Here is a 27,195-nt window from a genome sequence, read left to right as displayed (position 1 = left end):
CCTTTCACAGGGCAGACCATTAGAAGTGGTTGAACATTGATTGCTATAGTAATTTTTGTGGGTGTTATCCCCGCCCCAATTTTACCTTCTTATTCTTGGAGGATTTTTGGGTTACCAAATCTTTGTGTTTATGAGGGTTTAAAAGGATAAAAATTGGTTACTTCTGATTCACGCCCCCTCTCAAAAGTACTCTTCCCATTTCAATATTCCAAAAATTGGTATTAGAGCTCTAGTTCTCACAAGGAGAAGACTAAAAACTTGGAGAAAAAGGTCAGAAGATGGAAGTCTTCAAACTTGGGAAGATAATTGACAATCAAGTGATTAATGTGCAACTAGCTCAACACAAAATAGAGGAAACTAGAGAGGAACTGAGAAAATCCTTGAGAAGAAGAAAAGAGATAGCCATAGCTGAAAATGACATACACTACAAAGAGATTGAAACCTCACAATTCTTTTCAAATGGAGATTCCAAGGAATTTGATGCAACAATAGCAGAATTAAAGAAGAAAAATAGAGCACAAGTTGAAGAAATCAGATTACTCACACTTGAACACGAATCACAAGCCATAATGCTTTGTGAAGTGACTAAACAAAATAAAAGAGCTATTGAAGATAAGGCCATGATAGAAGATGACAAGAGAAACCTCATGAATAGGTTGGAAGAGAAGACAATTGAATTTGAAAAGGTTTCAAACATATAGTTGGGCACCTTAAGCTAGATGATGAATGTTCATCATGAGCTAAACTTGAAGGACATTGAGATTTCCACCTTGAAGATGCAAAATGAACAATTGTAGAATGAATTGAAGAGAGAAAAGAAAATAGTAGAAAGTTACAACAAATCCAATGAGGCCATCAAGTACTTTGAGAAATTTTTGAAATCACCAAGGGCTAGTAATGATACTTCCGAACTTGGTTAGGTTATATCGACACTAAACAAGGAGAATCATCCAAGGCTACAAAAGAAAGAAGCAACAAAGGAAAGAACACTAAACCTTCTTTTCATTTTTGTGGTAAAAAGAGACATACCTCTAATTTTTGTAGAAGCAAGAATAGTCAAGCCTAGAAATGTAAACTTCTATCACAAATGCAAGAAGCAAGGACATTCAAAACAAGAATGAAGAACCAAGACCATGTGGACACCAAAATTTGAGGGACATTGCTACAATTGCAAAAAGTATGGACATAGAGCATTTGAATGTAGATCAAAACCTATGTGGACACCTAATCAACTTGCAAGAGGAATCAATCATGTGCATCACTACAATTGGGATTATAATACCAGACATAGTTGTCACTATTGCCAAGAGTATGGACACATTCCTGAAAATTGCATAAGGACACATTTCAAGGGAAGCTACATTAGGTGGTTAAATCAAACTACATGTTTTAGTTGCTTGAAGACTAGTCATATCAGCATAAACTATCCTATAAAGTCAAAAGCACCAAAGATTAAAGTAAACAAAGGAAAACAAAATATTGATGTCGAACAAATAAGAGGACAAATGAACAAAACATGGAAGAAGAAAGGTGAATGCAATATATCAAATTGAGAGGTCACTTCACCCAAGAGTGTAGGGCCCATTTGCCGTTGCACCAAAAGCCATGACTGTTAGTGAACATGGAACACCACATAATTAACCACCTATGGGTAGGGGAGCGTGTCGCATCACCCAACAATCTCTCCCTCAACGTGCATACCAGGTGCTTACGCAGGTCAAGAAGGCACCGGGGAGATTTGAACCCATGACCAAGCCAAAACCAGGCTCTGATACCAATTGTAGGGCCCATTTGCCATTGCACCAAAAGCCATGACTGTTAGTGAACATGGAACACCACATAATTAACCACCTGTGGGCAGCAGAGCGCGTCGCATCACCCAACAAAGAGGTCAAGTGATCACATCTCATCCAATTAAGCACAAGAGAAATACATGGGGTTGATACATATAAAGATGTATCATACATCATCCCAAGAAAACATAGAATTACTGCAAAGAAGAGATAAGCATGCAAAAAGATGCCAAGTTCATAGTTAGAAGATGATGCCAAAATACCTTTGGCTACTGAGTGAAACTCCAGTATATGCCGAGTTGAAAATTTTAGTGGATGTTGAGTAAGGGATGTTAGTGGCTGTCGAGTGAACAAAAAGTTCAGTTGATCATGAGTGAAATAAAGATAGTAGATGTCGAGTAGATGAACTTTAGTGGAAACCAAGCTGATAAAATCTTTGGAAGCTGAATGTATAGCTATAATCAAAAGTGCAATAAATGCTAGGTTTTTGAACCTAATAAAGGTGAAAATCATTCATTTTTGAATCATACAAACACAAAGCAAAGTCAAGAAGACTGAAGAGGCAATTCTATAGTGATCAAATAATAATTTGCAGTGATTTCAACCTTGATTCAACTTTGGTTCATTGATTCATTGGTATTCCATTCAAGTGTCGAGCTATGTAGAGTGTAAAAGTTTATTTTATTTTAAACTCTAGTTTGAAAAATAATGGCATCTAGGTCAAGAACTACTAAGGAGAAGGAGAGTCCTAAAATTCAATTAGTCAATAATGAAGTTAAATAGCCAAAGTTTAGGCTCATACCTGAAGTCACTTATAAAAATGATCTTGTTGGTGTCCTATCCATAATTCTTGATAAAGTCATCATGGTTCAAGATGTTTGAAAGTGTTATAATTGTAAAGTTGGAGCCATAGGAGATTTGGACATTTTTAATGCATTTGATAAACTGTGTGAAAATGGAAAACATAAAAATGAATTCTCCATAGTGGAGAAGAAGGGTCTGACCAAAGCCCTAGTTTTCTCTATTATTTTCAAAATAGAATGGATACACATAGTGTTGAGCAGAATCCATGATGGAGCCTTTTGGTTAGAGACAGGGCCAGTAAAGTTTACAAAGAAAACTATATATAGGGTTACTAGTATTCCAACCCTAGATAGGCCAAAGACCCTGAGAAGTGACAAAAAGGAGGCCATAGAGAAGAATATACATGCAAAATGAAATATTAGGGGAATGACAATAGACACCATTACAAAACCCCTACCAGATTTTGATGTGAGAGACATATCTCATAGATTCTATCAATGAAGTAGACTAAATACTGTGCCATGTATTGCAGTTGATGTTGCTTATAAATTGGTAAAGAAAGACCATACATATGATCTTATAGAGCTCATGTTATAGCAGATCAATGAGAATCTTGGAGCTATAAGGAAGTCTAAGGGAGCTCAATGCAAATTTGGCTCAGTTTTGGTTTGTATGTTCTTCTATATCATTAAAGAATTCCCTTCAATAGGCAAGGTGAGATGGGATCCAAATAAGACCATTTTCTAGCAAATAAATGGATTCATTGAATAGATGGGTGAGAATTTTGATGCACAAATGACTAGCTACTTTGAGAACTTCAAGAAGTCCATGAAATGGAGAATGAGGATACTAATCTCACTGGTTGAACAACACAAAAAGGATATTTTTTCTCTTCTGGAAATTGATTATACTTATATAAAACTAGTCATATCTAGAGTGAGATGGCTTAAGCCACTAGGTTATGAACTTGATGTTGACCAAGCCTCAAAAATAATAACAACTCTACTTGTAGAGGAAATTGAAAAGATTGCAAAACATTTTGGAACTTATGACATTGTCAAATCAAGGGTGTTGATAGATCTTAAGACTACCATAGTAGTAAATAAGAAGGACAAATTGATGAGGAAGATCAAGAAGAAATTTGGTGTTGAAGAAGTAGGAATAGCAAAGGAAGAGAAGGCATATGAAGAAGAGGATGACAATAACAATGAAGAAGATAAGCCCTTACAATTGACACAAGGCTTAGGTGAGAATAAAGAGGAAGAATAAGTTGAGGAAGCACCTATCAGAACTAAGGTCACCAAGAGGAAGGCTAAAAATCGACCTACTCCTCTATCCAAAGAAAAGAAAGTGGCAAAACTTGCACCAAAGAAGCCCACTACTAGAGCCAGCACTAGAGCTACAACATAAAAGGCCAAAAAAGAGGTAGAAGAGAACAAGAAAACCACTAAGGAAACTTAGGAGGAGCCAAGAAAAAGAAGAAAATATGTAGCTCAACCTAACTCAGATGAAGAAAAGACAAAGTCAGATAATAGTTAGTTGAAAGTGGTAAGTCATCCACCTAAGTCTACCATAGATAAATTATTTAAAAAGCTTAGGAATGCTAACTTGAAAGATTTGAAGAATTTAGACTTTAATAAGCTCACTAAGGAAGAGAAAAATAAAATAGAGGAATCTGTGTATGCTATGATGGTTGAGTACAAGCACACACCTCTAGAGCTAGATAGCTCAATGCCCAAGGAAATGTACAAAATAGTAGAAGATAAATGGCATCTTTTCTTGAAAATGGAAAAATAAATAAGGGAGTCTACTCTAGCTATAGTGTTGCCTGATTTGACTAAGGGTCAAGTGAGTAATGAATTCAAGAGGCACAATAATAGGTTTACTCAAAAGTATAGAGCATTTAGTATTTTGCAGAATAAAATTGAAGATGTAGTCAGCAAATCCACAAGATTGTGAGAAATAATATACAAGAAAATTGATGATGTGTTTGATGAAGAATACAAGGCAGAAGAAAGTGCCAAGATAATAGGAAAAAAAAGGGGGGAGAAGGAGGAAGATAAGAAGGAAGGAGAGAAGAAGATTGAAGAAGAGAAGAAAGTGGAAGAAGAGAAGAAAGAAGAGAAGAAAGATAAAGAAGAAAATAAAGAGGAGAAAGAGGAAGAAAAGGGTATAGATGAGTAGTAAGAGCAAAGTGTGTAAGACACACAACTATCACCTCCTAGCCCTCCTCATGCCACCATCACACCTGTAGAGATAATCAAAATAAAGGATGGTATTGACTTTTCTAGTCAAAACATATTTCCATTAACTGATGAGGATCTAGCAAAACTCCTTGACCAATTAACAAAAGTAGCTAGATTATGTTCAAACCCAATACTGGTCAGTGTTGAGGAGTTGTATAAGGTAGTAGTAAAATCAAAAGAAGTCAAGGTGCAAACACAAGAACCACTTTTGACCATACAAACTACTAGAATCCTATTCCTTCCTCCACCATCTCTACCAAGAACAATAACAGATGCACTTCAAGTGCCAAGTGCAATAGCAAGGGAAGACAAAGAGAAAATAGAATAGTTAGCTAGCACACCCCCAACCATTGACAGTGAAAAGGAGAAACAAGCTAAAGAGAAGAAAGAGACAAGAGATGAGGAGCAATCTACAATACAAACTTTGGTTGAATTACCAAAAATAGGTGCTCCCACTCAAACTCTTTAGAAGTCGAGCACTAAAACATTGGCATTGCAAATTAGAACACCAGGCTCGAGCTTAGCAAAAGTAACCAAAAAAACTTCATTACAGAATTCCTAAGCTTGATGAAGAAATCACAATACCTTACTATGAATCCAACACTCTCACTGAGGAGAAAATTAATGAAATAAAAAATGCACTGGATAGAAGAAGGTAAGAGGTATTGAGAAAAGAATAAAAATGTAGGCAAGCACTAAATGAGATAAAGGACATATTTATGGATGCCTTCAGCTTGTAGACACCTGATGAGTCAAGGCCAATAGTAGAGCAACTATCTGATATAGCTGACCAGGTATCAAATGAAGACCATGATACAAATGAAAAATTAATGGAATGGTAAGAAAGGAAGTTCCAAGGAAAATTAAATGAGAAAATATCTAGTGATATAGAAATATCACAAGTTGAATTGGCGAAGAAATTAGATAAAGTCAAAATTGTACTTGGGAATATATTCTCCCTGTACAACAAGTTGTGTGATTTTTCCAACTTCACAGAAGAGAATAGCTCGAAAATAATGAGCTTGGAAAGAAATCTAAAGGTTTATAGTATGCAAATCCCCACCAATCTAGCTAAAAATGAGAAGCATTTTACTCAAATGCTTCACACACAAATAGAATTAGTTGTATTAACAATAGAGGAGGCAAATATAAAAGCTAAGTTGATGCAAATTCAGCCCTCTATAACCGCTCACTTGGAGGTACTCCATAAGGAGCAAATGTATGTAGAAATAGTCATCAAGAAAGATTCAAATCTTTCTACCTTAGATGGACTTGTACATCTAGCAACAAAGGTTTCCATCTAGCATAAGTCATTGGACATTGCACTAGAAAACTAGGATGCAACTCTAAAGATACTCTTGGAGGTAAACAACACTTTTTTGGCTAAGCTTGGTATTACTCCATAGAACCCTTTGACATCAGTGTCAAAAGGGGGAGATAAAGTAAAGATGAGACATGTATATATTCAGATACTATGGGAGACCAAATTTTGACAACTTGAATTATTTGATTACATTCTTTCATTTTGAGAATAAAGTGGAAAGTTTGTAAATAGCCAAAAAGGGAGATGTCAAGTAATAAAGTAGAAAGAGGGAGATGCAAAATTTTGAACTTCAGATTAGATACAGCATACAGGGTCAAAAATTAGGACAAAGGACAAAGAGGATCAGACACACTAGCACAAAATTTTAGTTTCCAGAATGGACAAGGCATAATCAACTCAAAGGGAGTCATAAGGTATATTGTTACTCACAATATTTTTAAAATTTTGCATGTACTCAATAAGATTAAGTTCATAAATTCTTAGTTAAGTGTTTTTGACACTCATGTCAAACGGGGAGATTGTTGGTTAAAAGAATAGCCTTGACAATGAGTGTCAACACACTTAACCATTTTTCACTATACATGCCAAGTACACAATGGATGCCAAGCTAGAATTTTAATAGGTGTTGAGCAAGTCTGAATGTAGTGTGTGTCGAGTAATTCAAGAAATGTTAAAATTATGAGCAATATAGTAAGTAACAAGTGTTGAGTGAACCAGGAAAGTAACAAGTGCTAAGTAAACTAGGAAAGTAACAAGTGCCGAGTCAACTAGGAAAGTAATGGATACCAAGTATTCTAGGAATCAATTCATGCAAAGCATCAGTAATGTAGTGAGTACCAACTAACTTAGGATTAGCATAAGAGTTTGTGCTTTCATAAACTAAGATGTAAACCATTTTTGGAGCCAACTTAGAGAGATTTCAAAGAAGAAAAAGGATAAGGATGAATCATTTACATTCCCTATGTAATCTGTATGCAACCAATTAGAAAAATAGAGAAGGCATGCAACCAATGAGAAAAATTGAAGGTATGAGTGGGAATTTGAGATTCAATGTGGATTTTAGATCCATACCTAACCCTAAGTCTTTGCATTCTTTATAAGGAAAAAAAATACCCATTCCATGTGTGGAAGAGAACAATGTTAAGGGGAAATTATAGTTAAATTTCAGAGAGAAAAAGGAAAGACTTAGAGGAATATAGAAAAAATTTCATATCCAATTGGTTAGAACAATACAAAAGTCAAGGAACACATACATAGATTAGATCAAACAAGGATCAAAATGAGAAGAGCAAATCTAGTACCTGAACCTAGAAATTTGAGATTGCATTCAATCAGGTCAAATGTTCTAATACTCTCTCACAATTGTATTAGAAGTTGAAATCCTATATTGATAGGTTGGCTTAACAGCTAGGTAGAAGAACCTTTGGAGAAGGTGACTGAAAATCCTATGTATTAGGTGGGTTTAACAACCTATTCTAAATCGTTTAACTATGTGACACTTCATGTAAGTGTTTGTAAATCCTCTAATCAGGTCACTATTGACATAGTGTAAAGCCTTTAATAGGGTAGGCCTTTCATAGGGTAGACCATTAGAAGTGGTTGAACATTGATTACTACAATAATTTTTGTGGGTGTCATCTCCACCCTAGTTTTATCTTCTTATTCCTGGAGGGTTTCTAGGTTACCAAACCTTTGTGTTATGTTTTGATGCATGCTTTCATTTCATGTTTGTTTTTATGATTACATGCATGTACATTACTTTTAGTTATGTGTTAATGAGGGTTTAAAAGGATAAAAATTGGTTACTTCTAATTCACCCCCCCTCTTAGAAGTACTCTTCCTAGTTGAATATTCCAACAACAAGCTCCTTTTCTTAGACAAATTAAAGATGGTCAAGTAGGCTTAGCTTCTCATCCAAAAATGAAACTCTTATTGACCATTCTAGTGGCAAATATTCCAGCAAGCTAAGGGTTTCTCTTAAGTAGGAGTTTTTTCCAAGACTTAGGAGGAGAAATAAACCTAGACTAGTCCCAAGCTGTCATACATATAGGAAATAAGAAAGTTAAATTGGAACTTGAAGAAAAAGAAAAAATCACTGTGCTAATATTAGATGATCCTAAAGCTCAGATTCTCTATCAAGAGATGGAGTTTGGCAATTACATGTTATTTACTAAAGACATTCTAAATGAGCAAGAAACTGAAGACTCAAAGATAAAAGCCTTAAGTAAAGAGAAAGAGTCATCATCAATATGTAATTAATGTCGATAGGCATTCTAAAATGGCAGAATGGGGGAGTGGGATGGTCTGACTGTGTTAATGTTAACTTTTACTCTTCTAGGTTAAATTTGACAACCATCTACATATAAAAAGTTTAAATCTTATTATAAATAGAATATACATTTAAAAATAATTTAATAAATACCACATAAAATTTACATTTAAATTATAATATTTAGAGGTATAAATCATCAATTTTTTAGGAAATTAAAATAAAAAGCTTAGTTAATAATAAACTAAATAAATGGAGATAAAGGAAATATAAATATTTTTTGATGTAGTAAATTAAATTATAATTATTTTTTAGTGGATATCTATCAACATTTCTTTAGATGGATTTATTTAAGATATCTAGTAGTTTCTGTTTCTTTATTGCTACCTCATCCATAATTCAAAGATAAGAAGTATCAGGTAGAAATCATATACTGAACCTTTGTTCCTGGTAATGCAGAGTCTTGGCAAGTCTTTGAGCATGATAGAAGTTTGTAGTTGTTCCTAAAAAATGAAAAATCTAGTTCTAGACATAAATCCAATAATGATAATCATGAAAACTCTAATGTCAAGAAGAAAAGGGATCAAAATGATGAAGTCCAACTATGAAGTAATATCATTCCCCCATACTTTGTATCTTTAGAAAAACTGTTCAATAGACATGATTCTTACATTAAACAAAAGAGGATAGAAAAAGGTCCTACTACTAGTGAGTATGAAGGGGTGAATATTGGAGATACTCATGATCCCAAAATGATTAATATTGGGAAATGTTTTTCACCTAAAGATAAAGAAGCTACAAAATAAGTCTTCATAGAATATCGAGATGTTTTTGCCTAGATTACAAAAATTTGAAAAGCTATAGAGGTGGGAATATAAACACTAGAAGAAATTTGACAAAAAAATGACCATGTGACAAAAATATTTAGTCACATGACTAAAATTTTTAGTCATGTGACTAAAGTTTATCAAAATCCACTATTTTTTTCTATTCACAATTATAAATGACCAAATAAGTGACTAGTTTGATCATTGGATAAAATTATAACTAAATAATTAGGTAGACAAATAAATATGACTAAATAAATGAACAAATAATTAGTCACCCAAATAAAAATGACTAAATGAATTATTATTAATATTTTATACTAATATTTGATAATATTATTATAATCGCCTAATTTGGTCTAGTAAATGATGTGCCTCTATTCTAAATAATTAAATTAATTTAAATATTAGAATCTATTATGCATTAAATCTATTTTGTATAATTAAAATAATTAAGAAATTTTTAATCATTTCAAATCAAATAGTCATTAATTGTTAATATCTTAAGGTTTCATTAGTATATCCTAAGTTTATTTTATTAGAAGCACCATCACCCCTTTTAATTAAATAATCAATATCTAAAAGAAAAGAAAAGAAAAGAAAATAACACTAGTTTAGTGCATAATTTTGGGAAGCTTCTAAAATATTGAGCACACGGATCACAAACAATTAAATCTCAACCATTGCTTATTATTGCATCTCATCCATTCAATCATTTCTATAATCTATAAAAGGAGGCCTCTACCTCATTTCAAAGGATCTCACATTCATGCTGTTGTTATACTACTAGCTTTACATTTGATTTTCATTGAACATTTTAGAATTTTTTTTATCATTTAAGTTTTTTTATCTTGCATGTTAGCTTCAACAATTTATCATAACTAGGATGGTTGTAATACTTCATAATTTCTAGATCAAACTTACATTTTTCTATTTTTCATCATTTTTACTTGCATACATTTATGAAATTCATCAAGATCTCACAAATCCATTGCATGCTTCCTCTATGAATCTGCTAAATCAAAAAACCAATCAAATAACATAGACCTTTTGCACACTATAAATATGAAGTTGTAGGTCAATTTTAAATTATTAACTTATTTAAACCTTTAAAAGTAATGATGCATAGTAGTATTGGTGTTTAGATTAGTGAACACATATTTATTGATACAATTATAGAATTGTACTATTAGAAATCAATTCAAAAGCAATCACTTCTGTGCTTTTATTGATAAAGTTTAGTAACTTCTAATTTTAAACAAATCAAATCTAACTAAGAATCCTTAGAAAATAAATCAAAGTTAATTTAGCAAATTTCTAATGTGTACATTTTTTTAATAAATTTTCTTTATTTTAGAAATTGTTTGATAATATAATTTTACTTTTGTTATTAAAATTTATTTCAAATTTTATTTAATGAATGTAAATTAGTTTAAATATTTTATTATTGTTATTAATAAATTTTAATTTTTAGTTAATAAACATAACATTAAAATTCAAATGAGATTTCTTTCTATATTATTCTAATTCATTTTTCATCTTAATATTTTTATAGTTAAAAATTTTGTTTGAAAATACTTAATGTGCATTTTTTTATGCATGAACACTTTAAAAACTTAAAATATAATTTTATTTTCGTAAGGGTAACCTATAAATATAAAGAGCAACACTAACTTTATTTATCTCTTTATTCCATTGAATTGGAGTTCTTAACATTGATATGTTTAGCATCTAAGAGGTTCTGAGTAGGGCTTCATTGAAGTTTTGGTGATGATTTTATTTGTACTAGTGGAGTAGATTTATAATATATGATGATTATGATAAGATTAATAATCAATTTCATCCATAATGTGCTAGTTTTTCAGGTCATTTGATAGAGTCATGTGTATGGTTCAATTGAAAAATTGGTCACCATCTAATTAAATAATTTTATAAGATTATATCAAGTGATGTACCCAATAAGACAAACTAAATATCAACAAATTTATCAAAAACTATATTACATATAGAATAAAATAATAAAAATACAATATATGCATTTTTTTCTTGTATAAAATATATATATGTTTGTATACTAAAGATTAAATAATCTAAGAGAAGATAAATAGTTTAGACTAATTATTTTAAATTAATTTAAGACTTCATATTATTATTATTTTTTATATATGTAGTAATTATTAAATATTAGAGAATATACTATTTAATTAAATAGTAAACATGTTTTAAATTATGTAATAATACTAATATTATATTTTAAAATATAATTTAGATTATTAAATAGAATAATACAATTTTTTTTTAAAATCATCAATTAAATACAAAATATAATTATAAAAATGTCTTTAAAATTGAAAATGATCCAAGGGGTACATGCATAGGCTATACATTTTTTTATTTGATAAAAAACTAAGCCTAAAACAACTTCATTTGAAACCTTAAAATATGTAATTAAGCTGAGAGGCTTTCTACAGTGGGAACAATCTTCAATCTAAACATTTTCCATTTTCAAAAAAAATTGATGTTCATTTACATGTTAGAAAAACAAAATAGAAATAGACTAAATATAATTATAATTAAAATTGTGAAAATTACAAAGAGAAATTGGAAGTAAAAATGAGGTAGTTATGGAGTCTGGAACCATTTCCTCATGCCTTTTAGATTTGCATAAATATGCAATGATGAAAATTATGAGATTATGAAAATAAGCACCTCAACAAAGATATCTCTCGACTTATTTTATATACATATAAGCTAGTTAATGCCAATAGGCATTCTAAAATGGTAGAATGGGGGAGTGGGATGGTCTCACCGTGTTAATGTTAACTTTTACTCTTCTAGATTAAATTTGACAAATATCTACATATAAAAAGTTTAAATCTTATTAAAAATAGAATATACTTTTAAAAATAATTTAATAAATACCACATAAAATTTCCATTTAAATTATAATATTTAGAGATATAAATCATCTATTTTTTAAGAAATTAAAATAAAAAGCTTAGTTAGTAAAAAATTAAATAAATGGAGCTAAAGGAAATATAATTTTTTTTTTGATGTAGTAAATTAAATTATAATTATTTTGCAGTGGATATCTATTGACATTTCTTTAGATAGATTTATTTAAGATATCTATACTAGTTACCTTCTCATATTTAATTTCTATTACTTCATCGCAAGTGTCGCTATACTAGATCTCAAGAGCCGCCATGGATTTACCTTATCTATTTTTCTTTGTTACCATAAGTTGGAGTTTGTGTGGCTCAAGTTTGAAAGGTGTGGGGCTTGCTAAATTGGTTTTATGGTCAAGTTAGGTTGTCTTCTTTTCTTTCCTAAATAGATCTTCAATCAATTCACAATAAATTCTATACAATATGATAATGTTTCCATATAGATTTTCCTAAAGGGTCATAGTGTCCTGAAAGATCATCCATCACATTTATCTATAGTTGAATGTTTTTAGAACAATCGAAAGGTTGTAGCTTTCAAGGGATGGCTCATTGGCATTTGATATATTATGAGTTACATACTTTTTAGAAGCTACTTTTCTTCAACATTTTAACTTCAAACCCTAGTTTTAAATAGTTCTAGATTCATGAAAGAAATGGCATATTTTAAAGGCTTGTGCCACTATATCAGTATCTAGAAATGTAATAAAATTTTTCCCTTTCACTTGCCCATGCTGCACAAGGTGGAAAAGTAATTTATGTCTAGGATGTTAGAATTGAACAAACAAAGAAATGAGATTTCTTTTTTACATCAGAGGATAGATTCTTGATGTAAAGGATATGAGAAGGGTGACCAGGATTGTAATTTGACAACTTGCTTCCAGGTATCTCACGAATTTCATCTTCTGAAAGCTTGTTTGACAAAAAAATTATCTCTAAAATTAAGATGCCAGTGAGACTATTGTTGTTTGGCACTTCCATTTATACTTGGTATTTTTCTCCCTCTTCTTCTGAATTTTGAATTACAATTGCATCTTTATTTCTCTCTAATTTTTCTTTGCATAACCCTTGTTTTCCTCCAAATACATACATAAATCAATTACACCAGGAGATAAAGAGCTCCGTCATGAGCATGTTCCTAGGGTGTATTTCCTTTTACAACTTGCTAAGCTCAACTGTATTCAATAAAGGCTTACGAAATGCACTCTCTCTAGAAGAATGATGGGAAATTGCATTCAAATTATCTTTCCCTTGCATTAGAGATGCCTTAGGTCTTCTATGTGCCAGTTATAATTACAATGCCTACCACCAACCTCTGCGACCTAATTTGAGTAGTTTGTGTATTGTTTCCCTTGCTCCTCTTCAAGTGCACACTAAAAAAAGGCTAGATTTGGACCATATTGCTTTCTCTTATTTGCATCATTAATAAGCATGCATGAGGGTACTAAATTGATGCTAGATTTTTGACAATTTCTTCCTTCTTTCTGTTGAATCTCATTTTCTCAAAATTTTACAATAGAAGTTGTGTGTGGACTCCTCAAATACAACCTGCTCCAATCTATTTTTTGTAGAAAGTTGTTTTTGGAGAAGGGTTTGAAGCCTGAGCTCAACCTATGTTCTAATGAGTGGGTCATCACCTTCCTTGTCATTGTCTTCGAAGGAAGTCCCCTATCTTGGTACATGATTTTCTGTAGATGGTTAACTTAATAGATACAATTCCTTTTTAAGATTTATGTGAACCTGAAGTGAAAAATGTTGTTGTAACCTTGATAAAGGATGCCCCCAATACAAAGTATAACATTTCCCACAAGAACTCTTTTGAATTTTTTTTGATAATCATACATTGTTTCAAATCAAATTTACTAACAATAATATTGCACACTGAATCTCCCAAATCATCTAGCACTCTGTTCAAATAATGTTATACAATACTGTAAATGGTGGAAAATTGAGACCACAAATTAGAACTGTGTGATAAATGATTTCATAGTCCACTTTTTGATTTTTAAACACAATACTAATGAATTTCAAAGTCCACTTTCAAACATTGTTTGCAAGGATATTTTTTGAGATATTTACTTTAGAAATTATAAGTGATGTAATATTCAATCTTTGAAATGATATATACAACCTAGAAAGTATTTATAGCTATTGTGTAATTTTAAGTAAATTTTCCATAGGGTATATTTTATTTGAAAGATTACACTATTTTTTATTTTCTAAATTAGACGTTCAATTAACTAAATTGTCTGTCATATTTTATTCTTCAATAAGCAGTAATCATTTTCCAAAATTGTTTAAAATGTAAGAGGTCACCCTATTGCTGCATTTTTTATTTTTCTTACACTAATAACTTAACAATTAAGTTCTATTAAGGAAAGATGATTTATATACTATAGTTTCACAATTACTATGTAATTCACATTCATTCATTAAACATTTTGAGACCAACACATGATTTCATAAATAATTGTAATGAATGAACAATTGAAAACATTGAAGTTCTTAATAAACATAATTGAAACAAATAGTTTACATCATACATAATTTTGTAGCCTTCAACACAACATGCAATAGAGGCTACAAGTCTAAAATAGGGCATTACAGTTTCAAAATTCATCAAATCTAGGACTACTTATGCATTCTAAAGTTCATTCACAAATAGGCAATAGGTTAGGTCACCTTCTCACCTTTAACTACCCCACATAATATTGACTTTGACCCATTATCTATAAGTACTTTGACCTATTCTTTGAATTTCCAAGAACAATCTGCAAAAAATGTTCCAACTCTTAAAATTTAACAAGCAGTATTCCCAAACCTCAAGAAATCTTTTATTTTTAATAAAGAGGATAAATTCATAGCTTCCCTAATGTATTGAAAATATTAATAAAAATAAATATGAACAATGAAACAATGGAAGATTCAGAAACCATGGACTGTGTGGCTCAGGAAAATTTTAATTACACATATATGAAGTAAAATCTGATACCATCTCATATAGATATACTTTGGTGGCACTTCCCTAGAGAGCCCAAACTAAATTATATTTTCATATTCTATTGAGAGAAACACACTAATTCTTTCATTAGTTGTCTCATATAGTAATTACACATTCTTCAACCTCCAAAGTCATACTACATGGGAATTACACAATATTCAACTTTGAAAGTCATATTACACAAAATCTAAGTAATGTGGAAGAGATTGCCCTATAGTTTTTTCTGATTTTGTGCCAAGTAAAGTAAATAACTAATAATTTTTTAGTCCATATATGTTTCTCTTTCCAATTGTTGCACTAAAACTCCATTAGCCCACAAGTAGTTTTAAGACCAAAATGGTGCCCTTGTTCTCCCTCTAATAAGTCTTTTCTTTTACTTTTTTCTAACCGTACCACCAATGTTATTGCTCTTAAGTTTTACCATCACTTGTGATCTCTTGTTGATTACATTGATTACAGTGTCCAAATAAAAAAAATGACATCACATGCTATAGGGAATCACCATACCTTTTTGTGTGGAGAACTATAGCATCAAACTCTACATTTTATCCTTCTCATTTGAAAACAATTACAACCATGTAGAAGGATCAAGGAATTTTCACATTTGATCTCAAATGGAAGGAAATTCAAAGATTGATAATGAACATATTTAGTAAATATGAGAAAGATTATCAGCTTTATCAAAATCCTACAAAAGCTAATGTTGGGAAATGCATGACATTGATTTATTTTCACAAATTCAAAAAACAAGAAATCATTAGTGTTCTTATCAACATTAATAATTTGTAGGAAATAATATTAGAATGTAATCATAATGTCACAAATGCCACTCTTTGTGTGTTAAACACAATTCAATATAATATATTTTTGGACAAGATCATGATATAATCTAATGATAGTGTTTTCCTTTTGCATTTAAAGAAAAGAAAAAAACAAATAAGATTGTTTATAAAGTACTTGAAATTGATGTTACTATCTCAAGTTCTTCCATAAAGGAGATAAAGAAACGTGGAAATTCAATAGTACTATCAAGTAATGTTTTATTTTGGGATGTCAATAACTTCTTTCTATTATGTACTTCAAACATTGTCAAGTGCTTTCACCATCATAATATGTCATTTTTTTTCTACACCTTGAGAAATGAAAGCCTTCAATTTTCTCTCATATCGAACAATAGAAATCAATTCTTTTGCACAAGTTTCTAAAGTAGATGGTCTTATCCAAGACTTCCCAACAAATAAAAAAGCATATTTAGGAAATAAATATCTTCATCTTCAGATATAAGATGATTAACCCATGTTTCTTTTTGTTCCTAGAATTTATTTTTCAAACCTATAACTAGAGAAATTTGGACTTGCTATTTCCCTAGAACCATCTCTTTCATCAATAGAAAAATCTCCATTTTCACCATTGAAGGAAGCTCTTTCCCTTGGGCCAAAGTCTAAGTCACCTTCTAGTTTTACATATTTGAGATGTTCACATCCATCTTGCATGGCCTCTGGCTCAATATCCTAGACTAGGATGCTTCCTCTTAGCTTGTCAAATTCCATGGAGCCAACACTAGGTATGCTTTTTTTTAGTACGATTGTTAATTTATTCCTTTAGTTAATGTCCAATCAAGAGTCACCCTTCTTCTTGGGAGATCCATTTCATTCTCTTTTAAGAGTTAAAATACACAATTTTCTTAGTGCACATGACTTGAGTAATGAAGGATCCATTTTATGATCATTCCATTCCTTGTCTTAGTTGTCAACAATAGTCTATAGTTTTGCATCCTTAACATTGCAGTCATCTATTGGTCTAGCATTCTAATTAACCCAAACCTACTATAGATCTAGAGTTTTTTATGTCTAATTTTATATGCCAAGCAATAATTTTACTGCCCTTGTATTTGATTTAGAGGGTATTTATCAAAAACAACATTGGATTGTACTAGAGTAGAGTGAATATCAATTTTTAGCAAGGTCTCTAAAATGCAACTATCCTCCACATTCCTTATGCACAGATAAAAAACATATGACATTGATAGAATAGATGATGCATTAATCCACATCATCTCCACTACAGACTAATGTAGTTGTTCCAACTAATAAAGAGATTAGCTAGAACATACTAAAGAAATCAACAAACACACCTCTTGATATTACAATGTGGATGTCACTCTGCCACATCAATATTACATTCTAGATGGATGGGTTTAATTTGATTTGGACTTTGAATATTTTTTATGTCATTTGTTTCTTTTTGTTTATGCAGTTGATCATTTTATGTTAAGTGGGTTATCTTGAATGGGATATAGATATAGAAATATGATTGAGAATTCTTTTAAAACCCTAGTTTTTTCCCCAAAATAGTTAGATTTTGAATCCAATAGCTATCATTATTTTTTGTGGATGTGGATGACTATTGGGAAGAGTCCAATTATGATATCAATGTAAGCTGCTTATCACATTTCTATATATATATCTCTCTGAAGCATCATGACTAAGTAAATGTAGCTTTATCATATTTGATATTTGTTATTATTTTATTTATAATGATATGTTATATTTTTTTATTAATTATATTTATTATTATATCTATAATATTAAAATATTGACTTGGGATAAGATTATAATCATAATTTAATAATTTATTTTAATTCTATTCATCATCTTAAAATAGACGATTCATAATCTTATGTTATATTTTACTTATTAATCATATTTTTAATAATAAATTATATTATGTAATATTATTAACAATGTTTTCTTTCTTTATTATAATAATTTGAATAATAATATTTCATAGTGCATTATTATTTATTTGATTAACATGATCATTATTATGATTATTAATATATTTAATTTAATTTTTTGTTTAACTTTGTATTTAGGATCTACTATTATTGAAATATAGCTTTGAAAAGGGGACATTACATTATGATCAAGGATATGAAGTTTATGGTTATGATCAACCATCTTAGAATCCATCAATGTACAGTTTTGGGGCTTATTCTATAATTGGCATTATCAACAGGTGAAGCATAACCATTTCCTACTAGACTTTACTAGTCCATTATTTCCTTTTGTTATAGGTTTTTTAAAGAAATTTATTATAAACATATTATTTAGTTCTTTGTTACATTTATTAATTGGTGCCACTTTCCCTATTACTAGGAATAACTTAATTATAGATCATTGATTAAAATAAAAATTTCTCGTGCCTTATTTTTATCAGATTCCTATTTTTATGTTGTTTGTAGACTAAGGTTCAATAAATTTCAACATCAGGTGTAATCAACACTTTAAGCACCCACTTGAGCATAAGGAAGAGGAAATATTTGATCCTTTGGCACCTCCATATGTTAAAAAGTGAGTATGAGTATTTCAATTGATTGTGTTTCATAGTTTTTAATAGATGTGATTTTTTAATGGGGTTTGATGTTTTTATTTAATGCAAAGGTCTATTTTCTTGACATAAATTGCATAATCATTTGTATCTTTTTCTAAGAAGTTAGCACAAGAAATAATACTTGTGTGTGGCCAAAGTGCTCCAAATTATATTTTATAAGAGTCTATCACTACAATATTTTAGAGAAGTGTAGTTGATATGAAATATAATTTTAAAATGCTTGAACAGAAGAATTTAAATTGTTGACTTGTTATTGATAAAGATTTAGATTTTCTTTTCATAATAACTAAAATTTATATTCTTGAAGAAGAGTATATCATGTTACAGTGACCATGATCATGGTAGATCTAATGTTGGGAAGACAACTTTGTCAAGTTTCTGCATTATTCTTTAAAGGGTACTAGCTCAATGGAAGAGCACCTGCTCTATAAGTAGGAGGATGGTGGTTTAATTCCACCATGCCCTGATATGACTAAATTAATGATTAAATAAACTACCAAATAAACTACCAAATATACCACCCAAAAAATACCAAATATACTACCAAATCAACAACTAAATATACTACGAAATCAACTACCAAATATATTACCAAATCAACCACCAAAATTACCAAATAAACTACCATATAAACTACCAAGTTACAACAATAAATGACTAAATTAATGACATAATCAATGATTCAAATAATTTAGTCATAAATTTGGTTGGAAGATAAATGTTTGGCAATAAACTACCATTGGTCACGTGATCAAAATTAGTCACATATCTATAATCTATAGTAGCTTATTTAGTAATATATTGTTGTTTTTGTACTAGTGAAAACATCAGATTCCACTTAAACTTGATGCAATCCCTTTCAAATAGAAATAGAGGAATTAGAATCCTAAGGTTGCAGATACTATATTTTAGGAAGTTGACAAGATGCTGAAGGAAAAAATCATCTATCCCATCCATCACTCTACCTGGATAACTAATATAGTACCAGTCAAAAAGAAAAATAGAGAAATAAGGATCTGTGTTGATTTCCAAAATTTGAACCAAGCATCACTAAAGGATAATTTTGCTCTCCCCAATATGGAACTTACTACAAATAGTGGCTGGAGCTGAAAAGATGCCCATGCTTGACAGAATCTTAGGTTACAATCAAGTTAAAGTGGAAGAAAAGGATCAGCATAAAACAACGTTCACCACCTCGTGGGGGTACATTTGCATATCATAGAATTCCCTTTCATCTCATTAATGTAGGTGCTACATTTCAAAGGTGTATGAGTAAAACATGTGTTGATCTAAATGACCAGATTATAGTTATATATCTAGATGATCTCACCATGTTTTCAAAAAAGAGAAAAGACCACATAGAGGATTTGAGGAAAGTATTGCAAAGGTTTTAGGAACATGGAATCTCACTTAATCCCAAAAAATCTATTTTTTGTGTGATAGAGGGAAAGCTCCCTAGTCATATATTTTCTCAATAAGGTATTTGATGTTGAATGCATTGAAGCCATTCAAAATTGAGCTTGCCATCAAATAAAACAAGAGTTAAATCGCTCTTTGGGCAGGTGAGTTTTCTTAGAAGGTTTGTATTAGATTCTGCAGAAATCACTAAGTGTATTGTGGACATGATGAAAGGAAATTCAAATTTCAAATGGAATGAGGTGGGAAAACATGCCTTTTAGAATATAAAAACTACTATTGCTAATGCTCCACTATTATGTCACCCAAATTATAAGCAAGATTTCATCATCTACTGTTATGCTTCTAAACACACTTTACCAACAATCCTTATGCAAGATAATAATGAAGGGATACAAGCCCCAATAGCTTTCATGAGCATACCCCTAATAAATCATGAATTGAAATACTCATAAATTGATAAACATGCTTTTTCAGTGGTCAAAGAACTTTAAAAAAATTGATTTTACATCTTGCATTCACATTCTGTCATTTATGTCCCAGATGTAGTAGTAAAAAGTTTGTTAACACAGTAGGATGTAGGATGTAATTTTAGAGGAACATGGATAGCAAAGACACAAGAGTATGATATAGAAATTAAACCTACCAAGCTAGTAAGGTGTAATGGCTTGTGCAAGGTGATTGCAAAAAATAAGATTGCTGAAGAATTAGAAGAATTGGGAGAAAAGCAACTAGTTTTGGTTGTAGGTCTTAATGATCTATGGTTTGAAAATATTACTTATCTGCTAACATATGGAGAATGTCCAGAGGGCCTAATTGTAAGATAAAGGAGGGATCATAAATTGAAAGCAACTAAGTATGTAATGTGGGATGGAAAATTCTTTAAAAAAGCCATAGATGGCACTTTTCTCAAATGTGTAAACAAGCAAAAACAAGAAAAGCTATTGAAAAAATTTCATGATGAAGCTTGTGGGGGGCATTTTTCATCCTCATTCATGGATTTCAAAATATTAAGACAGTGCTATTACTAGCCCAAAATGTTCAAGGATGCCTATTCTTGGGTGGTAAAACGCAAAAAATGTAAGATGTTCATTGAACATCTTCAATTAACCACTCTACCATTAAGACATGTCATCATTGAGGGACCTTTTTAACAATAGGGTATTGATTTCATTGGGTTTAAGCCAAAGCAACTAAGAAAACTACTTCTTAAGTAGTATGTGAATTTATTAAGGAAAATATACTAGTTAGGTTTGGTATTCCCATCAAATTAATGATGGACAACACAGCCTATTTCTCTTTAATTGAGATTACCAATTTTTGATTTGAGAATGGAATCATAGTCAATCATTCATCTGATTATTTCCCACAAGGAAATGGTTAAGCTGAGTCCAATAACAAGAATTTGATAAATATTGTCAAGAAATTGGCGTTAGATAATCAAAAGACTTGGTGCAAGAAAATTCATGAGGCACTATAGGCAGACAGAGTAACACCTAAGAGGGAAATTGGCATATCCCCTTTTGAATTATTCTATGGAACTGAGGCTAATCTCCCATTACCTTTGGAATTTTGTATGAACAAACTTAGAATAGTGATTGAAGATGATATCTATAAAGATGGTTTAGAAAAGAGGATTTTTTACTTAAGAAAGCTTAAAGAGGAAAGAGAAAAAATCATAGATCACATCACACAACACTAGATGTGAGTAAAAAAATTGTTTGATAAGGCAAGACTAGGAAAATTTATGGTAGGAGATTGTGTGTTACTTTGGGATAAGCGAAGTTCTCCAAAGGGTATGCACAAAAAGTTTGATAACTTGTGGAAAAGTCCATTCATAACTCATCAGGTATTTAAGAATAATTCTTTAAAAATTGGCTTATCAGGATGGTGAAGTCCTACCTTTGACCTATAATGGTCAAGATTTGAAGCTTTATGAAATTTCAAACTGAGAACAAGTAACCCTTGTATTGTATTATAGTTATGTTTAGATCCTTTTCATGTTTTCCTAGTTAGTTTTCCTTCATTTCCTTTGCTTCCCTATTTTTCCTTGTTTTAGTTTTGTTGTGTTGCCACCTTTTATTTTTGTGAAACCAAAGATTTTGAGTTCCTTGCTTGGGTATAGTCTACCCAAGTCACTAGTCAGAGCTAGTCTTGCCCCACTTTTCACCTTATAACCATTTTGCAAAAGTAGAAAATTTGTGTCTTGGTTAAGCCTAAGTATGTTTGGGTCTAGTTTTAATTCCTTTTAGGTGAAAAGAGTCTCCATTAGATTTTTTATCTTTCCCTTCTCCCACATTTCATGGTTGTGTGGTTTTCCTTAATGTTGTGAGTTTATGGCTAGCTTAGTACCTAATTCAATGAGGATTATTACAAAATAAAAAAGTTATTCATAAAGCTAGGCTTGTTCATGTCTTATCACATTTTCAATAAAAGAGGGAAGCTTGCAAAAATTGAGCATCGCCTTCTCCTCGGTGGGTTTTCTACCAATGAAGGTCAGTTCCTGTAAAGAGAAACAAATGAGGCTTATCGATTGATGTAAGAAGATAATGAGCTATCTTATGGAAAATCCATATTTTCACTATGATATTCCACCTTGGGAAACATTCAAGATTCATCATAGCACTCAAAATCATCTTAGGTAGAAAACTCAAAACTGACTTCTCCTCGGCATGCTTTTGACCCAGGAAGTCTGATCTCAACCAAAGGCAATTGTAAAGGAAATGAATGAGAAAGTGGGCCCCTTTTTTACTTTCACAATCTTTTTAAGCCTTTATAAAACTAAAGGAAACAATAACTCAAAGGATAAAGTTTGAAGGAAAGCTTGGGCAGAAAAATGAGAATAATCTTCTCCTTAGCGAGTTTTCAATCGATGAGGATGATTTTCTACATTCAAGAGAAAATCAACTTTGTAAGATGATTGGGCCCACTAATTACACAGAAAACATCTTAAGAATATGCTCAAAGTATTTGAGGTGAAATAAAAATTGGAGATGTATGAGGTCTTGAGACCTATGGTTGATTTGAATGGATATGTTAGGGAGGTGTTGCTAATTGGGAGTGTGATCAAATAGATTACCAAGGTTGAAGATTATTATGAAGATTTAAAGATGAATTTGAAAGTCAAGATCATGCTTTCACAAAGCTCATAGTGGAGCAAATAAAAACATATAATATCAATCTTAATGTTGAAGAATTGGAGGATTATGGGCAATATATGTATAGTAATACATATATGACTAAGTTAAGAAACAATCTTATCAATTTGGAGCCTTATGAAGATGCTAAGGAAGAATTAGACACTATGATGGCTTGAATCATCAAAAGAACTGGGAAATGGGTCGAGTGGATAGCCAAAAGAAGATGGAGGACAGGTACAACCACTCAAGCTTCTCTAGCAACTACAACTCCCTCTTCCTTTTATGAAAGTGCTACACTTCTGCAACCAAGTGGCTCCCCAGTGTAGATACTAGATTTGGGAGATGGAAAGAGTAGTACCAGTGAATCTACTAAATTTGATGAGGTAAAGAAGAGAACCTCAAAGGTGGAGAAAGGCCAGATCTCTTCCAAGCTCATTTCTTAGGCCCCGTAGAATCCCTTCTTTTCAACTATGATGACAATCACTCTAGTCAAGAAGAAAGTGTTTAGCATAGACTCACTTGGGATGGCCTCCAAGGTGATAGGAACTAATTTCTAGTTAGAGGATACTCTGGAGAGAAAGAGAAAATGTAAAGATGAAAGCACCCTCATCAATGATACCATATCCCTTGCAATTCATTCTAGATCTACATTAACCAAGATCTAGAAATAGGGCACCTAACAATGGAGATAGCCCTACCCAAGAAAGAAGGAAGAATTGAAGATATGACTATTGATTATTTTACTCTACACTCAGCAGACCTTGGAGAGGTTAAACATGACACCAAAGTTAGCTTGTGGATGTCAACCAATGAAGTAATTGAGGAGATGAATTGATTGACCTTCTATTGTAACTGTCATCTCAAAATCCTATATGTATGAAATTGAAAGATTAATAAAAGGTTGATAAATTTTTGGTGTGAAGTACTTGATGTAGCAGAGTTGATTGAATGGTATTTTGTATCAACTATTTTCTATTCTATTTTTGTTAGTTTTTAGTTATATGTTTTCTCTTCTATCTGAATTGAAGCAAGGAAATAATGGAGTTTCATTCCCCTATTTTGAGGCAGCAAATGGATGTGATAAGTAATGCCATTTCATGTTCAAAAAGGAATATTTTAAGCATTTTCTCCCTTTTAGTTAACTTCTTCTTCATTTTAGTTTAGATTCCAGTTAATTCAGTTTAGTATTAGTTGTTATGCTATTTTAAGTCATTAAGCTTTGTGAGTTCATAGGATGTGTGGGTTCATGAACTTAATCAATTCTTTAGAAGTCTTCTACTACCTAAGTTAGATCCTATTTAGGCATGGCTTAGTTTTACCTCTTATGTTCTTGGGTCAACAACACACCCCCATATTAGTTTTAGGAATAAAACATAATTCATTACAAATCCACCATAGGGATTTGTGCCTATTAATTTATAGAAAAGCCAGTCTATCCAGAAGTGGCTTTTCAACTACTTGTAATCAAATATTGTTCATAGTTTGGACATTCAATAGTCATAATAAAAAGAGAAAAAATCTATTTACCAACAAATCTCTATCTCCAATAATTTGGGCAACAAGGGGATGTATCTTGACATATTTGGACAATCTTGGCTGAGTTTTAGTTTCTTCATTTTGTCTTTCAAATTCAGAGTCATTTTGTACATCTCTTTCATCAAGCTTAACATCTATTTAATGTACATTAATCTTTGAATTATAATGTTCTTCTACTTCATTTTGTAGCTTGGCATCTAAATGTAGCTCATTTCCTAAATGCAACTCGACATTCATAGTATGTGACTCAGTGGTCACTAAAACTTATTGTTCATTTGTAACTTGATTTGCAGCCAATTCTCCAAAAATAATACCATCAATGCAAAAGGGGGAGATTGTTGGCAATGCGTCCAACCAATCAAATAATGTAAGTTATGGTTGTCATTTATGGCAACATATTTGTTTTGCAAATTAGCCCTATTCATTTGCAAAGGAAAATTCTCTAAGTATCAGACAATGTTAAAGTAGCAAGATAGTTTTGATGATAATAGCATATTCCCTTGGAATATTCTCTTGCATAGTTAAATAGAGATGCATGACATCATAATGATGACATGTATTAGTGTGCATGTCTATATAATGAACCAAGTTCGAGTTATGAAGGAATTAGTTATGCAATGATGACATAGTGCAAAATAGAGCATATCAACAAAATGTGTTTAACAACTTGATTTATTATTTTTAATTATTATTTCTTTATGAGCTAACTCTAATAATTTTGTGCGAGTTGAATAATGAAGAATTTAACAGTATGTTTGATATAAGAAAAGAAATTCATTTGCAAATTTAGAAGTGAGATTGATATTGATGATAATAATGTATGATCAGTGATTGTGAAATTGATCTTGTAAAATGAGAGTAACAAGTGAATGTGACATTGTGATGTATGATGCAGATCATTGCTATGCTAGATATGATGTAGATTAGGTTGTGTATGGTCACTCTTGTATGAAGAATTGTCAATCAGAAGATTTTTGAAGTACAACATCTCAAAATTACATTTATACTTATTTTATGAATATCTCATTGTATAGTTGAATGTTAGGGTACTGGGCTCTACTTGTACACATTTGTATATAATCCACCAACTCCTAACAAGGTTAAAGTAGCTCCTAATAGAGTTGAGGCTTCTAACAAGGCTTGGTCTCCTAATAGGGACTGAAGACACTATACATGCTTCATAGACTCCTAACAAGGTCAATATCCTTAACCAAATTCTTTATATAGGGAATCAACTAGTGGGTTTCATCCCCACTGGGGTTTTCCCTTGGCCAAGGTTTCCATAGTTAACAAAATATTGTGTTATAATCTCTCTTTGTGTATGTTTGTTTATACTATTTTATATTACTGGTTTACTTTCATATGCATATGGTAAAGTAATTAATAATATTCAGTTGTGGGCATAAAGATTGAAAATACTAATTCACACCCCCCACCCCCCACCCAAGTATTATCTATTTCTAATGATTGGTATCAAAGCCTAACTATTCAAAAAAGGCTTGATAGCTTGAATAAGATCCCTATGGATATGGAACAATTGAAGAAGAATCTTGAAGAAGAACTTGACCAAATTGATCTTCTTACCAATGAAAGAGATGGCCTTAAGGACAGATACAAGGATGCAAAAGCCTACATTGGTGAATTAAAGGATAAAATAGATGACCTAAAATAGAAAGGATCTAATAATTAGACAAGTGATGATGACACAAAAGAAGAAAGAAAATGATATCCTATAACATGAGTTAAAGATATTTGAACTTAAGCTAAGTCTTAAAAAAATGGTGGAAAAGTTGACTCTGAAATAAAAGCTAAATACACAGATCTAAGATCCTAGTTAAGAAAACTAACATTTGAATTGGAATCTATTAAGTTAGAGTATGTAGAATTAGAAAAATACAAAACCATTGTGAAAGGTAAGTTGGTACAAACCAAGTAGAAACTTGAGAAATTAAATACTAGTAGTGATAAGATTGAAGAACAAATATGTGCACAAAGACCCAGTTATGATAAGACTAGACTTGGATTCTTTCTTGGAAAATCAGCCAAGAAATTTTTTGAGAGAAAAGAACCTGATTCTTCTAAAAGAAATAAGGATCTCAACAATATAGATGATCCACCCAAAGAGAATGTCACTCATTCTGAGAAAGATAAGGAATCTAATCAAGATATGGACAAGAAAAGAAAGGAATCTTTTGCTTGGTGTGATGAACTTGAAGAAACTAAAGCCAATTGCAAAGGTAGGTCTTTCAAACCTATTTCTAAATTTTATTGTCATAATTTTCATGGATATGGTCATTATGTAGTAGATTGTAAGAAACATAAATTTGATGGTGATAATGAAAATATGAAGATGCATAGGAACACTAACCATGCAAGAAATAGAAGAAGAGCTCATAATAATGAAGGTGGATAAAGGAGATAGATTGTTTTCTATAGATGCAACAATCTTGGACACATTAAAAGGAATCCCAAAACACCTAATGATAAGATGAATGAACAAA

At 31.3% G+C, this 27,195-nt stretch overlaps 1 pseudogene; it reads right to left on the bottom strand.

The window, feature by feature from the left end:
• Positions 1-12,837: 12,837 nt before the first annotated feature.
• The window catches only part of LOC149554403 (uncharacterized), a 130,850-nt pseudogene continuing 116,492 nt past the window's right edge, over positions 12,838-27,195 (bottom strand).

The sequence above is a fragment of the Cupressus sempervirens genome, chromosome 5 (genome assembly GCF_028749045.1).
Source record: "Cupressus sempervirens isolate cs-2001-9-10 chromosome 5, ASM2874904v1, whole genome shotgun sequence".
Classification (NCBI taxonomy): domain Eukaryota; kingdom Viridiplantae; phylum Streptophyta; class Pinopsida; order Cupressales; family Cupressaceae; genus Cupressus; species Cupressus sempervirens.
The sequence above is the reverse complement of the archived record's forward strand: the minus strand, read 5'-3'. Positions and strand labels throughout refer to the sequence as shown.